At 33.7% G+C, this 15,206-nt stretch overlaps 1 long non-coding RNA gene across 1 annotated transcript in view; it reads left to right on the top strand.

Annotated features, from left to right (window-relative positions):
* The first annotated feature begins 306 nt into the window (after positions 1-306).
* The window catches only part of LOC123534594 (uncharacterized), a 123,543-nt gene continuing 108,643 nt past the window's right edge, over positions 307-15,206 (top strand). Inside the window, exon 1 of the long non-coding RNA XR_008366420.1 lies at positions 307-562. This is a non-coding gene — a long non-coding RNA (uncharacterized LOC123534594). The remainder of the gene's footprint in view (positions 563-15,206) is intronic.

The following is a 15,206-nucleotide window of genomic DNA, read 5'->3' as shown; positions in this document are numbered from 1 at the left end:
TCAATACTTTTAAATCTTAACGAATACAATACTGCCATTCTCTATAATACAAGGGCTTTAAATGCAACACAATGTTTTCCTTACTTCAAAATTCCACGTTTTCGTTGTCTATTTACATATAAGGTTAAAGAAAGAGCTTTATTACATCGAAGATTCTTCCCCGGAGATACAGACAGTAGTTAAAATTGTAATTACCGCTTTGTTTTTTCTTGTAGAAGCAAGAATAATGTTCTGCACGCACAAAGAAGTATTTACGGAAAACAGCAGCTTGCAATAAAGGCCTCCGTGGTATACCTATTAATTACAAAATGAGAGGCGATTGTTTCCTATCGATTTAACCGTATAAGCTGTTATCAAATTCTGATTGGCGATACTGCGGCATGGTTCGGAGAATCGAAGTATAATTGACTAAATTCCGGTGGATGGAACGCTTTGGCGAGATGAACTGTTACAGTTCGCTGATACAGGCGTAGCGGCTGGCTGATATACATTCAATAAGAATAATGGTGTTGTTAAGTAACGTTGAACAAAACTGATAATTCTGTATGGGACGTTATTTAAGGTAAGTAAAATCCTTGGATTAAGCTAGAGTGTTTAGAACTGCATTATTGGACTTAACTAAATGTAGAAAGTTTTCGAGTGCTCTTGTTTATTGTGATCGCGTATGCAAGAAGGATGTACGAACCGTTAATAAAATTAGTTAGCGTTATGTTGCTGTATTGCGGTATGGATCCCTAAAACATATCGTAAGTCTTTAGTACTAATTTGAAAAAAGCAGTGTTTTAAGTTACATATGAAACTGATGATTTTGAAAATTAAATCAGTGAAATCAAGATTGAAGTATTAGAAAGAACAAATATGTTAACAGTTGAAATATAAACTGTTTCTTTGGATGTTATCGTCAGGTAAATATGACTTTCAGCACTTGTAGACAACTTATATTTATCTGTTATTTGTGTTGATTCGCCACGAATGGGAGATTCAGGTTCATTAATACTCTAATTTATTAATGGTTTCATATAGATACAGGAAAACATAGAATAACACTCTTGAGCACCGTTTTCTGTTTGCAGCTGACTTTGATTTAATTATTGAGCAATGATCTCTTCACTTACATAAATTAATAAGAATTTTGTTTAAAAGGATGTATGTCGGTTCTAATGTTTAGTTTGCTTTTTATATAGTGTCGAAAAGTGTTTGTTTTGTTTTTAGCACTATTTCAACAGTATTTCAATTATGTAGCAAGGGGGAAGGACCGTTTATCTATAGATCCGTAGGCCTGCACTCTTCCTATTGAGAGATTAAACGGGGGGATATATTGTCAAAAAGAATTCTGTTATCATACATCACTTGTAATTTGCATGACAATGTGCTAGAAGGAATATGAATCTGCTCATATGTTCTGACATTCTTTCGAATGTTTTTATCTCTGCTAGTGACAAAGAGGAATAAGGATGAGAATAGTAGCTCTGAGTTTAGACATATGACTGAAAACAGTTTTTTTATCTGAATTTAATAGATAGATAGATAACGTTATTCTGTTAGATATATTTGAATGCATTACATAACTATGAGTACGTTTCAGTTTTCTTTCCTAACTGATTTTAAGTGATCTGCAGTCAAAACGTTGTCTTCCAGTCTTCATCATTGTAATCCTTGTACTGCTAAAATATTCCCAGACTTGATTTTTCAAGCGTCATTAAAAAGCAATATAAAGTACCTTTGATTATTTCCCTTCCTACTACTCAAATGGAATGAACTCCCTTGGGTGTCATTTATTGAAATTTACTACCTATACACGTGTAATTATTTGCTTTTGGTATTTCCGTCTAAAGATTCTATTGATTAATTAGTGGTATACAAGGTATATGCTATTTGTTTTGAAAGACAAGTTTCCTTGCAGTTTTGACAGTAAAAAATGCGAATTTCATCTGTGTTTTGCCAAATTCTGTCCATCGGTCCGTTTTATCGTTTCTGCGGATGAATAACACAGACACAGTTTCGTGCTTTTAAATGGTCACAAACATTGCTGTATAAGTACTTAAGCACAAATGGTTAGGCACTTTCAGTGTTTATGATTTACGTCTGCATTAGCGCAAATTGTACTTGATTACGTCAATCAATAATACAACCTTTTCCAGACTACTTTTGTAAGGAAACTTGTATTCCTAGTAGCGGCCGTGAAAAGTCTCCATGACAGGGTTTTTATATGTTCTGGTCCTTGTGGTCTGTCATTCAGTGTAATATTATAACAGGATTCCGTTTTATCTGGGACAGTGGGAGGTTAGGGGTGTTGCGTATTTAATAATCTCTCATACATATGTTCATTCAAACCGAATCGATTATTTTGCTTGTTTGCTTTCTATGCTTAATGATCTCCTGATACTGTAACATTTTATTGTAATCATTCTGATACTGTAACATTTTATTGTAATCAATGTAACATTTCTTACATCAAGTTCTACATGTATCTCTATGACGAGAATGATATGAAAGATTGTATCCTGCAAGAAATCTTATTTTCAAAGCGATGGCTTTCTCTCCTTAGAGTTTACCTGCAGGTATTGGCTGACTGCAAGTCATGTAATTATTTGAAGAGGCAGACAAACTATACATCCTTTTTTAATTATACAAACTTTTTGATGTCCTACACAACATAATCCTGAATACTTATACAAAATATATGCCACTGCATTCTAGTAGTTTAAAAGAATTACAGTAAATGTTGCTATAAAAAAGTTTGAATCAGGCAAGTAAAGGAAATGATAGGGATTGTTTCTAGAAATCATACAATAAATGAAACAAAATTGCAACAGAAAACTAATTATGTTAGCATTTTGGGACCGATGCTACTTTCTATATTTAAAGTACCAACCCTGAAATGCTTAAAATCCATGGTTAGTATGCTTAAATAAATCTATACTAAAGAAGATCTTCTGAAGCACATAACGCGGCCAAACAAAGATAATAATATACCATAAAGTATAGAACGCAACCCATGAATAGAAGACAGGTTTTCTTGCGTCTGTTGAAACGTGTACTCTAGAACAGCTTTTCTAACCCCTGTTTTGTCACATGGCCCTCAAGATATTTATGCATACCGTTTGCTGTTTAAAGTACTACAAAAAAAAAACGCATGCGTTTTTGACATTGATTGTTTGTATTATAAATATAAATATTTGATTAAACTGAGCAAAAGTTAAACCGGTCACCTCACATTTAAATACATAGTTCAAATGTTTCGAAGACGTCTCATTGGAAATTTGGAACATATAATAGCTTTAATAAACTCTTAACATGTTGATTTCATGTAACGTGTTATCTGTAAAGTTGCAGATCTTAGACGAGTGTCAAGGTAAAAACCGTGCAAATTATGTTTCTGGTATTCATATGGAATGTGCAGATGTGTTCCCAAAAAAAGTGAAAGAAAATGGCCCTGTTCAAAGCGTTCAAAATAGTCGGGTGAGTTAAGGAAAGACAGTTCCTTCGGATGTTGTTTTTTCTGATGTCAGCTTTCTTTCGAGATACTTGGACGGAAAATTAAAGCTTTGTTACAACCACATTTGTAATAAAAACCAGATTTGTAATAATTATAACAATTCTCGTTTTTATTACAAAAGTGGTTGCAAAGGTTCAACCACATTTGTAATAACCAGATTTGTAATAAAAATTGCAAACACTTTTTTTTCGGGAGATGTGTTTTTCCACGTGATATTCAAGCTTATGCATGCGTTATTAAGCACGTGCAGGTCGAATTGAACTGTCCTGGGTCATTTAAGATTCCAATTGTTTTACCTGAAATCCTTGTTCATGGACATATTATACTTTAGAAAATTATTACATTTCTCGTTTTTATTACAAAAATGGTTGCAAAGGTTCAACCACATTTGTAATAACCAGATTTGTAATAAAAATCGCAAACACTTTTTTCGGGAGATGTGTTTTCCCACGTGATATTCAAGCTTAGGCATACGTTATTAAGCACGTGCAGGTCGAATTGAACTGTCATGGGCCATTTAAGACTCCAAATGGTTTTCCCGAAATCCTTGTTCATGGACACATTTTACTTTAGAAAATTATTACATTTCTCGTTTTTATTACAAAAGTGGTTGCAAAGGTTCAACCACATTTGTAATAACCAGATTTGTAATAAAAATCGCAAACACTTTTTTTTCGGGAGATGTGTTTTCCCACGTGATATTCAAGCTTAGGCATGCGTTATTACGCACGTGCAGGTCGTATTGAACTGTCCTTGGTCATTTAAGACTCCAAATGTTTTACCCGAAATCCTTGTTCATGGACATATTTAACTTTAGAAAATTATTACATTTCTCGTTTTTATTACAAAAGTGGTTGCAAAGGTTCAACCACATTTGTAATAACCAGAATTGTAATAAAATACGCAAACTTTTTGTTTTCGGTAGATGTGTTTTTCCACGTGATATTCAAGCTTAGGCATGCGTTATTAGGCACGTGCAGGTCGAATTAAACTGCCCTGGATCATTTAAGACTCCAATTGTTTTACCCGAAATCCTTGTTCATGGATATTTTTTACTTTAAAAAGTTCTTACATTTCTCGTTTTTATTACAAAAGTGGTTGCAAAGGTTCAACCACATTTGTAATAACCAGATTTGTAATAAAAATCGCAAACACTGTTTTTCGGGAGATGTGTTTTCCTACGTGATATTCAAGTTTATGCATGCGTTATTAAGCACGTGCAGATCGAATTGAACTGTCCTGGGTCATTTAAGACTCCAAATGTTTTACCTGAAATCCTTGTTCATGGACATATTATACTTTAGAAAATTATTACATTTCTCGTTTTTATTACAAAAGTGGTTGCAAAGGTTCAACCAGATTTGTAATAAAAATCGCAAACACTTTTTTTCGGGAGATGTGTTTTCCAACGTGATATTCAAGCTTAGGCATGCGTTATTAAGCACGTGCAGGTCGAATTGAACTGTCCTGGGTCATTTAAGACTCCAAATGTTTTACCCGAAATCCTTGTTCATGGACATATTTTACTTTAGAAAATTATTACATTTCTCGTTTTTATTACAAAAGTGGTTGCAAAGGTTCAACCACATTTGTAATAACCAGAATTGTAATAAAATACGCAAACTTTTTGTTTTCGGTAGATGTGTTTTCCCACGTGATATTCAAGCTTAGGCATGCGTTATTAGGCACGTGCAGGTTGAATCAAACTGTCCTGTGTCATTTAAGACTCCAATTGTTTTACCCGAAATCCTTGTTCATGGATATATTTTACTTTAAAAAGTTATTACATTTCTCGTTTTTATTACAAAAGTGGTTGCAAAGGTTCAACCACATTTGTAATAACCAGATTTGTAATAAAAATCGCAAACACTTTTTTTCGGGAGATGTGTTTTCCCACGTGATATTCAAGCTTATGCATGCGTTATTAAGCACGTGCAGGTCGAATTGAACTGTCCTGGGTCATTTAAGACTCCAAATGTTTTACCCGAAATCCTTCTTCATGGACATATTTTACTTTAGAAAATTATTACATTTCTCGTTTTTATTACAAAAGTGGTTGCAAAGGTTCAACCACATTTGTAATTACCAGATTTGTAATAAAAATCGCAAACACTTTTGTTCGGGAGATGTGTTTTCCAACGTGATATTCAAGCTTAGGCATGCGTTATTAAGCACGTGCAGGTCGAATTAAACTGTCATGGGTCATTTAAGACTCCAGATGTTTTACCTGAACATGGACATATTTTACTTTAGAAAATTATTACATTGCTCGTTTTTATTACAAAAGTGGTTGCAAATGTTCAACCACATTTGTAATAACCAGATTTGTAATAAAAATCGCAAATTGTTTTTTTTGAGAGATGTGTTTTCCCACGTGATATGTAAGCTTATGCATGCGTTATTAAGCACGTGCATGTCGAATTGAACTGTCCTGTGTCATTTAAGACTCCAAATCTTTTACATGAAATCCTTGTTCATGGACATATTGTTCTTTATAAAAGTATTACATTTCTCGTCGGTTACTAACATAAAGATATTGTTGTACTGATTTTAATATCATTGACATTCTTATCATCATTATAAACATTATCATAATAATAATAGTAATAATAATAATCCTCATCATCTTGGGCTGGTCCGTTCTAGGATCAATGGTAATATTAATTGCCCTAAACTGTATTACCTAAATACTGTTGAAAGCAGGCTCTCTGAACCCAACAAACAAATATAATATTCATCAAAACCATCATACAGATTGCCAAAATTCGAGACGTTTGCAGTAATAGGTGTAATATGACCACTACAGATTGACAATAAATGGTGGTTATTTGTACCAAAGTATTTGGAAATCTGACTAAAGCGAGTTATGATTCGGGCACAAACATTATATATTACACAAAATAACAAAACAAATCTAAGTTCAAAGCTGTGACCTTGATCTTGGAGATAGCAACAAGGATCATGATCGCAACACACCTTCTATCCATGCTGGTTATTTGTTTCAAATAATTTGAAATTTCTGACTATGCATGGGCAAGTTATACCAAGGACAAAAACTTATACATGTATATATAACTGCACGAACACACAAACTCCGCTGTTTCACGGCGGGATTATAATAAAAGAAGGCCTGTTAACTCATAGGCGGGCTCAATGAGGTGAGGATAATTAGAAAATAAGGTGTATTTTCTTAGAATCTCATAGACATTAGTTCGCAGCACAAGATCGGGCCCTCCTAGACTTAAGGTTGACAAGTTGTACATAATTTGTACCATGACATAGCAACTTCCTGTCTGTCAACCAACTTGAAACAGCTCTGGATGACGAAAGATAGCTACAAATGTATGTCGCCACCGGGTTCGAACCAGTGACCTGAACTTGTAGATAAACATTTCAGCTAGTCGAGGTAACAGTAGAAGTAGCTGAAGTTGGCATTCTGACATTTTCGTGAATTTCCGGAAAGTCTATATTTAGGCTGACCTGTGCATTTAAGCATCTGAATAAGGGTCAGAAAATTTCATATTCAGGTAGAATAAGCCTTCTTTGAAATAACAGCGAACGGTGTTTACCAATTAACCCGTCACGTGGCTCAATTTTTGTTATCATTTCTGCATCCACTGTCACTACCACTTTAATATGATTACAACTTCAGCTACTTCTACTGTTACCTCGACTAGCTGAAATGTTTATCTACAAGTTCAGGTCACTGGTTCGAACCCGGTGGCGACATACATTTGTAGCTATCTTTCGTCATCCAGAGCTGTTTCAAGTTGGTTGACAGACAGGAAGTTGCTATGCCATGGTACAAATTATGTACAACTTGTCAACCTTAAGTCTAGAAGGGCCCGATCTTGTGCTGCGAACTAATGTCTATAAGATTCTAAGAAAATACACCTTATTTTCTAATTATCCTCACCTCATTGAGCCCGCCTATGAGGTAACAGGCCTTCTTTCATTATAATCCCGCCGTGAAACAGCGGAGTTTGTGTATTCGTGCAGTTATATATACATGTATAAGTTTTTGTCCTTGGTATAACTTGCCCATGCATAGTCAGAATTTTCAAATTATTTGGAACAAATAACCAGCATGGATAGAAGATGTGTTGCGATCATGATCCTTGTTGCTATCTCCAAGATCAAGGTCACAGCTTTGAACTTAGATTTGTTTTGTTATTTTGTGTAATATATAATGTTTGTGCCCGAATCATAACTCGCTTTAGTCAGATTTCCAAATACTTTGGTACAAATAACCACCATTTATTGTCAATCTGTAGTGGTCATATTACACCTATTACTGCAAACGTCTCGAATTTTGGCAATCTGTATGATGGTTTTGATGAATATTATATTTGTTTGTTGGGTTCAGAGAGCCTGCTTTCAACAGTATTTGGGTAATACAGTTTAGGGCAATTAATCTTACCATTGATCCTAGAACGGACCAGCCCAAGATGATGAGGATTATTATTATTACTATTATTATTATGATAATGTTTATAATGATGATAAGAATGTCAATGATATTAAAATCAGTACAACAGTATCTTTATGTTAGTAACCGACGAGAAATGTAATACTTTTATAAAGTACAATATGTCCATGAACAAGGATTTCATGTAAAACATTTGGAGTCTTAAATGACCCAGGACAGTTCAATTTGACATGCACATGCTTAATAACGCATGCATTAGCTTGAATATCACGTGGGAAAACACATCTCGCAAAAAAACAATTTGCGATTTTTATTACAAATCTGGTTATTACAAATATGGTTGAACCTTTGCAACCACTTTTGTAATAAAAACGAGAAATGTAATAAATCTAAAGTAAAATATGTCTATGAACAAGGATTTCGGGTAAAACATTTGGAGTCTTTAATGACCCATGACAGTTTAATTCGACCTGCATGTGCTTAATAACGCATGCCTAAGCTTGAATATCACGTGGGAAAACACATCTCCCGAATAAAAGTTTTTTGCGATTTTTATTACAATTCTGGTTATTACAAATGTGGTTGAACCTTTGCAACCACTTTTGTAATAAAAACGAGAAATGTAATAATTTTCTAAAGTAAAATATGTCCATGAACAAGGATTTCGGGTAAATCATTTGGAGTCTTAAATGACCCGGGACAGTCTTAATTCCACCTGCACGTGCTTAATAACTCATGCATCAGTTTGAATACCACGTGGAAATACACATCTCCCGAAAAAAAGTGTTTGCGATTTTATTACAAATCTGGTTGTTACAAATGTGGTTGAACCTTTGCAACCACTTTTGTAATAAAAACGAGAAATGTAATAACTTTTTAAAGTAAAATATATCCATGAATAAGGATTTCGGGTAAAACAATTGGAGTCTTAAATGACCCAGGACAGTTCAATTCGACCTGCACGTGCTTAATAACGCATGCCTAAGCTTGAATATCACGTGGGAAAACACATCTCCCGAAAAAAAGTGTTTGCTATTTTTATTACAAATCTGGTTATTACAAATGTGGTTGAACCTTTGCAACCACTTTTGTAATAAAAACGAGAAATGTAATAACTTTTTAAAGTTAAATATATCCATGAACAAGGATTTCGGGTAAAACATTTGGAGTCTTAAATGACCCAGGACAGTTCAATTCGACCTGCACGTGCTTAATAACGCATGCATAAGCTTGAATATCACGTGGGAAAACACATCTCCCGAAAAAAAAAGTTTGCGATTTTTATTACAAATCTGGTTATTACAAATGTGGTTGAACCTTTGCAACCACTTTTGTAATAAAAACGAGAAATGTAATAACTTTTTAAAGTAAAATAAATCCATGAACAAGGATTTCAGGTAAAACAATTGGAGTCTTAAATGACCCAGGACTGTTTAATTCGACCTGCACGTGCCTAATAACGCATGCCTTAGCTCGAATATCACGTGGGAAAACACATCTCCCTAAAAAAAAGTGTTTGCGATTTTTATTACAAATCTGGTTATTACAAATGTGGTTGAACCTTTGCAACCACTTTTGTAATAAAAACGAGAAATGTAATAATTTTCTAAAGTGAAATATGTCCATGTTCGGGTAAAACATCTGGAGTCTTAAATGACCCATGACAGTTTAATTCGACCTGCACGTGCTTAATAACGCTTGCCTAAGCTTAAATATCACACATCTCCCGAAAAAAAGTGTTTGCGATTTTTATTACAAATCTGGTTATTACAAGCTTGAGTATCACGTTGGAAAACACATCTCCCGAAAAAAAAGTTTGCGTTTTTTATTACAATTCTGGTTATTACAAATGTTGTTGAACCTTTTCAGCCACTTTTGTAATAAAAACGAGAAATTTAATAACTTTTTAAAGTAAAATATGTCCATGAACAAAGATTTCGGGTAAAACAATTGGAGTCTTAAATGACCCAGGACAGTTTTATTCAACCTGCACGTGCCTAATAACGCATGCCTAAGCTTGAATATCACGTGGGAAAACACATCTCCCGAAAAAAAAGTTTGCGTTTTTATTACAATCCAGGTTATTACAAATGTTGTTGAACCTTTGCAACCACTTTTGTAATAAAAACGAGAAATGTAATAATTTTCTAAAGTAAAATATGTCCATGAACAAGGATTTCGGGTAAAACATTTGGAGTCTTAAATAACCCAGGACAGTTTAATTCGACCTCCACGTGCTTAATAACGCATGCCTAAGCTTGAATATCACGTGGGAAAACACATCTCCCGAACAAAAGTGTTTGCGATTTTTATTACAAATCTGGTTATTACAAATGTGGTTGAACCTTTGCAACCACTTTTGTAATAAAAACGAGAAATGTAATAATTTTCTAAAGTAAAATATGTCCATGAACAAGGATTTCGGGTAAAACATTTGGAGTCTTAAATGACCCAGGACAGTTCAATTCGACATGCACGTGCTTAATAAAGCATCCATAAGCTTGAATATCACGTGGGAAAACACATCTCCAGAAAAAAAGTGTTTGCGATTTTTATTACAAATCTGGTTATTACAAATGTGGTTGAACCTTTGCAACCACTTTTGTAATAAAAACGAGAATTGTTATAATTATTACAAATCTGGTTTTTATTACAAATGTGGTTGTAACAAAGCTTATTGATATACTATACAATATTGATACATTTTGATTTGCGTTTTAGATCATTAGAAAAGAAATCTTTGCGAAAATTTAGAGCATGTAGTGAGATGTTTCTTGTAGTATATACAACGAAATACAACAGCATATATCTTGTATTATGATAACAGAAAATATCAAAAAAAAAAGTGCAATATTTACCGTTATCAGGTTGCGCCGACTACACAATAAATGTAAACAGTACACAAATACGGCAACTGCATGCAATAAGAACCATGTTAGGCTTTTATCTAGTAGGATATAGATATGGACTTAAATATATATCGAAAGAGCGTTAAAATCATTAGAGTGCAATAGTCAATTAAGAGAGATATACTTAATCAATTTAAATAGGACGAAGCTTTGATATACTTCAATGCTTACGATCGATCAGAAATACGACAAATCTATGAAGCAGCCTTTAAGATACCCCCGATAGCCATTTAGCTTTTAAAACTGAATCAATCAATTAATGTATTGTTCATTTATAGCTTGGTTTTCCCTTTTTGCCATTCCATTTGTCAACAAATTCTCCATTAATGACACACTACTCATTCGTCAATCGCTGTGCTCTAAAAAGATTAAACTACAAAATTTTTGTTTAGTGGCATTTGCACAAATAAAGTCATGCCTGTAAATGGTATTTAATTCAGGATGTCCGCCCCCAATGAAGTTTGAGTAGAATTATATTTAGTCTTGTAGGGTGTAGTGCAATTTAAACTTTGAAGAAAAGATAAACAGATTCCTAATAGTCGGGATTTAATTTTCTGGTTTGACGTAGCCACGAAAATTACGACCCCTTCCCCTTTTAATCCTCCTCAATTATTAATAAATTCACAGTATTTACTTTTTTTTTTATTTCTTATCTCTATATATCATATTAAATCACATGGATATAGGCCCAATAGAACCAGCCACGTTAACGAACGCAGTCCCTCATGCCTACATATATGTAATAACATAGATCTGTACATCAACAAACAGGCGTTTTTTATGCAAAAGTCAAAACCACTGGCGCCAGACGAGAACAGAAAGAAAATGCCTCTGTACATGTTATACCCTACCCCTAGGTATTCTATAAGAACCATGGTCATGAACGGAAAAATATACTTACCCGTTTCAATCGTAAATTTCTCAACTTAAACGCGCAGTTCGGTGAATGGGTACCTAGTATATTGAACAAGCGATAATTTATCTTCCGTCGTGCACCTGTCACATTGTCTTAATATTCCATATTGCTGAGATTATCAACATATTTTATGCTTTCGTCAACGTTACAGAAGAAACTTGCTTGACCTTCCCTAATGAACATCCGGTCTAGAGGTCACGACAGAGTGCACATGTTTGGCGAAACCTGTACGAAAAAAGGACCTGTTTTACAGCTGTAACACGTCTGTAAAAGACCTGTATTTTGAAATTACAACTGTAAAAGACATGTAAGTGGAAAACTGACCAGAAATACAGTTAAAATGTTCAGGTGTAAAATATGAAGGTCTCAATTTACAGCTGTAAAAATTTTACTGTTGAAAGTTACAGCTGTAAAATGGTCATGTCTCAAAATTACAGCTGTAACATTTTTGGAGGGAAACATGAGTATTGTCAGCCATCTTTAATGCATTTTGGCGGGATATAACTGAAATTCACACAGACATCACATCTTGTAAAATTTTGGAATTTAAAGCGGTATAGAGTAAGTACAGATGTTTAATTATCTATTAGAGTTGTAAAAGGACATGTATAAGTACATAGATTAACTATTTACTCTATACTGGAAGTCGATGAGTTTAAAAGAAAAAAATACAATATTGTCATATGTTTTCATGACTGACAAAGGAAGTTTTATAAACAAGATCTGCATAATTATGTTCTACTATGTATCCTACTCTTGAAATTTGCTGTTGACAGCTATACTGTAATCATACTACATATACTTTACGCACTAGATCATTTATTTTGCCATTTTCATAGTAATTGCTACCTTATCTAGACAGTTGCAATTCATCCTAAAACTTCTTGCACCTCTACTTTCGTCCCTTAAAATAATGCCCTGTTTTCCAATACCTATAATATTTCTACAGCTGTAACTTTTGGGCATTTTTACAGCTGTAACTTTTTTTCATTTTTACAGCTGTAACTTTTTTACAGGTGTAGCTCATTTGCATATTTCAAACTGTTTTACAGTCGTTTGACAGCTGTAAATTGAAATCTACAGCTGTAAAATCAATATTGTTATATAAAATCTACAGGTGTAAATTTGGAATAAGCACGACTGTTATTTTAAACAAAAATACAGGTATTTTACAGCTGTAAAATTTCGTACAGGAATGTAAACAAACAAAAACAGAATTTTAAAAAATCACATTTTTACAATAAAACCCGAAATGATGAATGAAATTCATCTTGTATATGATCTTCAATTTGAAATCGTACATTGGTCTGCATCTGTTCTGTTTATTTTATTTATTTTGCACATTTTTGCTGCATTTTCACATTTAAGCGAACACGTGTAGTAAAATGAAGATTGACATACATTTTCACATTAGCCAAACAGAATAGTTTTGTAATCTAGAACGGAACTTCGCCAGGGAAGTTTAAGCAAGTTTTTTGTGTAACGTTGAAATAACTATAAACTACGCGTTGTTTTCCTAAGATAAGATGTATTGAAGAAATGTCACCGGTACACAATGGAAGATAAATTACCACTTGTTTGATATCCACAGAACACATTTACCGAACTGCGTGTTTTAGGTATGAAATATGCGATTGAAACGGGTTAGTATATTTTCCCCTTCATGGCCATGGTTCTTATAGAATACCTAGGGGGTTGGTATTACATGTACAGAGGCATTTTCTTTCTGCTCCGGTGCCAGTGGTCAAAACCAACAGACTTTCACAAGGTACAATATGTTGCAAAAGCTACTACTGGAAAGAGAACAACCTTTGCTGCCCATATATATGCGTCAAAGTATGGAAAAATAACTAAATATATGAGAAAATCAAAGAAAGCCATTTCAGGACTGTTAGTTGCATGACTGTGTTATCCTGCATAGCAAAGATAGATTCTTTTCCTTTGCCCATTGCATTGATATAACATGACAGGTTAAGGAGTGACAAACGGTGTGCACTCAACAATTTCACTTTATAAACATATTGGTAATCTCTGCATTAGAATTTACATATATACATATTCTTGGGAATAATTCGAAATAAACATGGACATCTCCTAAAATGGTGTTATATTCTTCCTATCGTTCTTTAAACAATAATGTATCACCTAATGACAGTGTAGCCATGTAACTCAATATGACTGAGTGAATAGATTTATTGTTAAAGCACGAGTTAATTTGTAAGAGCTATTCATTGTCAACATTGCCAGTTTGTTTGCCTCTAGTAATTGAATTGTAATAATGCCAAACGGTTTGGCAAGTATTCAATTATTTATTATGTTGTAGAACTTGCGCTTTTTAATATTTCATTTAGTTAAAGTAATATATTAAAAGATCCCTCAGAATCAAGCATGGAACACAACAAGACAAAATAATAACAGACTCGTGTAAAAAATAGAAGCATTTAAAATTGAATACGATAGTAAATGTTCTAGCAGAGCAAAACTGATTATCAAATTAAGCCCTACTACAAGTTATATTTTGATATCCTGAATTATCCAGAGTTTGAAACGTAGAAAGTGACGTAAACACATTCTTTCTTTTTGCCAAAATAAGTCATTTGGAGAAACCAAGCATTTTTCTTTGTGCTTCAAAGTGTAGTATATAACAATTTGCAAACTGAAAGTAGGAATGGAGTCAATATCATTTGCCTGTTACACGAAAATAAAAAAGGATCAAAAGACTTACGGAAACATTTCAAAATGGATATATGCTGGAACTGAGTGTGCCTGCTATCAGAAAATGAGAGAAATAATTGATGCACGATTGAAGATAAATCACCAGCTCGTCAATATGCATGGTGCCCTTTTGTCGAAGTGCGTGTTTTAGATGAGAAATGCGCGATTGAAATGGGGTATTTTCCTTTCATGACCATGTCTATCATTATATACATATAGGCAGAGAATCGTGTACATTGAAATTCTATTCTAGTCTGGTACTAATGATAAAAACACTTTCTCCGGGCACACTAAAGGTAACATGTTTGGTCCAGTCATAATGAAACTTGGTCAGAGTGTAACCCTTAATAAAACCTCGGATGAGTATATTACTAGGTCATAACTATATGACTAGGTCAGATAATTAAAAAAACCTTGCTAACATCGTAGATGGCACAGTTTCTACTTGATATTTTTAAAGACTATGTAACAATGTCTTGTTCTGTAAAATCGACATCAGCTTTTAAAATGGGTTACCTTAAGTGAAAAACTGGTAACTAGGTCAAGTCGTAGGACAACATTTCTAATTCTGTACAGGCCCCATTTTCTACATGATCTTCTTTTTTTTATGAAATAGAAGCTAGTGGCAAAAGTGAGTTACTTAATAAGCTTATTAACTCTCTGAAGTAGCTCATTATTATCCATATGCATTTTTGTCAGAATGTCTGTAATATATGTCCAACTGAAAACTTGATTTCC

Source organism: Mercenaria mercenaria, chromosome 12 (genome assembly GCF_021730395.1).
Source record: "Mercenaria mercenaria strain notata chromosome 12, MADL_Memer_1, whole genome shotgun sequence".
In the NCBI taxonomy this organism is placed as follows: Eukaryota; Metazoa; Mollusca; class Bivalvia; order Venerida; family Veneridae; genus Mercenaria; species Mercenaria mercenaria.
Note: the sequence above shows the minus strand (reverse complement) of the source record. Positions and strands in the feature narration are given on the sequence as shown.